Source organism: Rhagoletis pomonella, unplaced genomic scaffold (genome assembly GCF_013731165.1).
Source record: "Rhagoletis pomonella isolate Grant_MI unplaced genomic scaffold, Rhpom_1.0 Rhpom_scaffold_00006, whole genome shotgun sequence".
NCBI lineage: Eukaryota > Metazoa > Arthropoda > Insecta > Diptera > Tephritidae > Rhagoletis > Rhagoletis pomonella.
The window spans coordinates 54,599,841-54,603,156 of NW_023458560.1; positions in this window are offsets into that span (position 1 = coordinate 54,599,841).

A 3,316-nucleotide genomic window follows, 5' to 3' on the forward strand; every position below is an offset into this window, starting at 1 on the left:
CGTCCGATTTATGGTCTACATAATCGACCAAGTGAGCAAACAATTAATGCGATTGTGACCAAGTTTCGCACTCAGTTTACTTTATTGGACATTAAACCAACCACACGAATGCGTACAGTGCGTACAGAAGAGAATATTGCGTCTGTTTCTGAGAGTGTTGCTGAAGACCGTGAAATGTCGATTTTACGCAAAGATCTTGGTGTAAAACCGTATAAAATACAGCTCGTGCAAGAACTGAAGCCGAACGATCTGCCACAACGTCGAATTTTCAGTGAATGGGCCCTAGAAAAGTTGGCAGAAAATCCGCTTTTTTATCGACAAATTTTGTTCAGCGATGAGGCTCATTTCTGGTTGAATGGCTTCGTAAATAAGCAAAATTGCCGCATTTGGAGTGAAGAGCAACCAGAAGCCGTTCAAGAACTGCCCATGCATCCCGAAAAATGCACTGTTTGGTGTGGTTTGTACGCTGGTGGAATCATTGGACCGTATTTTTTCAAAGATGCTGTTGGACGCAACGTTACGGTGAATGGCGATCGCTATCGTTCGATGCTAACAAACTTTTTGTTGCCAAAAATGGAAGAACTGAACTTGGTTGACATGTGGTTTCAACAAGATGGCGCTACATGCCACACAGCTCGCGATTCTATGGCCATTTTGAGGGAAAACTTCGGAGAACAATTCATCTCAAGAAATGGACCGGTAAGTTGGCCACCAAGATCATGCGATTTGACGCCTTTAGACTATTTTTTGTGGGGCTACGTCAAGTCTAAAGTCTACAGAAATAAGCCAGCAACTATTCCAGCTTTGGAAGACAACATTTCCGAAGAAATTCGGGCTATTCCGGCCGAAATGCTCGAAAAAGTTGCCCAAAATTGGACTTTCCGAATGGACCACCTAAGACGCAGCCGCGGTCAACATTTAAATGAAATTATCTTCAAAAAGTAAATGTCATGGACCAATCTAACGTTTCAAATAAAGAACCGATGAGATTTTGCAAAAAAAAAAGTTATCAAGCTCTTAAAAAATCACCATTTATGTGCGCAATCAAACAATGTGGACGATCCAGACTCAGAAATGCTTGAGTGACCTCGCTGCACAAATTAATATGCGCGAACGAATTGTGTGAAATGCTCACATACTTATGAACTTTAAGCGCCAAACACAAAATGCATTTACGCGAACACTATGATTACACAACTTACACAACTTAGTTAATATTTTTAAAATGCTTAATAAAGAATTACACGATTTGATGTACTTTACTTGTCAATGACTCACCACAAAAAACCAAGCGTCATCAACAGTGTTGCCATGAGAATGATAATAAGGGTTATAAATCAATTTTCACTTTTAGCAACCCCGGTTTGCGTTTCAATAAATTTTATTTTACATTTGCATTTTGCACTTTTTATTAGGTACTTACCTTTAAAAACATCAATTAACGACACCAATTCCCACTCAACAAGTTTTTTCTCCACATATTCATTCATTTTGATTTATAAATTCTTTTTCTTTTGTGTTGCACTTGAAATGTCGCACTTCAACTTAAAAATGCAATTTTGACAGCTGATCGAGAGTGAATTGGCATAAAAAAGCCGAAACAGTAGCGAACATAGCCATAAATGCCATACACATAGCCATAAATGCTATTACATTACATTGCTACATCAGCTACCGGCAATGCTATGAGTTTCAGATGTTTATATTAGCGGCTGGTGCTATACAAACGGCACTATATACCATAAATACTTGCTGCCACAGTGATTTATGTTGGCTTAAAAATAAAGCTACTACGGCTATAATTAATACTGATCATGCTATATACATAATAGAAATCGCTTTAATATTTAGCGTATGCAGTAATAACACGGCTGCTATGGTAAATATCAGAGGAATAGTGATTCTGTTTTTTGAGTGTGGTTGGTCAAACTCTTAAATAGATATGAGTAAGAGAAAATTGTGAGAATCTTCGGACCAAGTGGAGGCAAATAAACATATACACATCGCTCATTTACTTTAGTAGTGTCATAATCAGAGGTGGGCACTACCACAAACAAGCGTGAGCTAAAATTACGCTCTTTTAGCACCTGCTAACTCTCTGCCCATGCCTGGTCATAATCCAAAAAATACAAATTTTGAGTTGAGTATGCAGAAATTATCGCTACGTCTTCTTCTATTTCGTGTAAAAATATCAAAGCTGTATCGATTAAGCCCTGTATGCAGCTCTCAAGAAAACAGTCAAGAAAAAATTGCCATTATTTCGCGTGTGTGTCCAAGGAATTTTGACATTTTTTGATACTTCACAGCCTGTTGCCTCACTCTTTCCTCAAGAAATAATGGAGCGGGCATATATTTCTGTTGCAAAACTGGGTTGCCTTATGCTCTTTCTTCACAAAAAACTTTAGAAAACCGTAGTAAATTTCTTAAGAACTGCGTACTGCCTTAAGGAAATTTGACTCAAGAAAATTTCTTAGCCATTTCTTGTACGCCATTTTATATGGAGTTTTTGCTTTTCTTGAGAGCTGCATACAGGCCTTTACCAGAATCTCACTAGAATAAAATATGTATTCATTTTTAGTATCGGCGTATATGTAAATTCAAAACTTTAAAACCGTCTTTCTCGAGTTTTGATTTTTTGAGTTATGAAATTATTGTAGTAAATGAGCGGACATGTATGTACCTGTAAGCTACCGGCCAAACCCGATCTTAGAATAAACTATTTTTGTAACTCTCATCATCAGTCCAACTGAAGCTACGCAGTCCACAAGATTTGGTTTCGGTTGGACATCGCATTAGGTGGAACAAGTTTAGCCTGGGCAAAACTAGTTTGACCTAAGATCGGATTTTACCGGAACATATACATACCCAGCAAAAAATCGGTAATCGCTTTTTGTGGTAACGTGTTCTAGAATGCATAGCGTTATAATACCTTCGAATTTTTCCGCTTCTTTTAGGCATTCCGGTAATGCAAAGTAGAATGTCCAACAATATTTTATTTATTTCGCTTCTTTGTTTGATTTCGGGGAATGCAAAGTAGAATGTCCTATAATATTTCTTTTTTAATTCGTTTCTTTGCTTCATTTCCGGAAATGCAAAGTAGAATGTCCTACAATATTTTATTTGTCTCGCTTCTTTGCTTCATTTCAGGGAATGCAAAGTAGAATGTCCTACAATATTTTTTTTATTTCGCTTCTTTGCTTCATTTCGGAGAATGCAAAGTAGAATGCTGCATCGTAGTCAGCTGAAAAATAGAATGAATACCCAAAAATTCTTGTTCTACCGTTACTTTCTGTGGAAATTTGTCTCGCATAAAAAT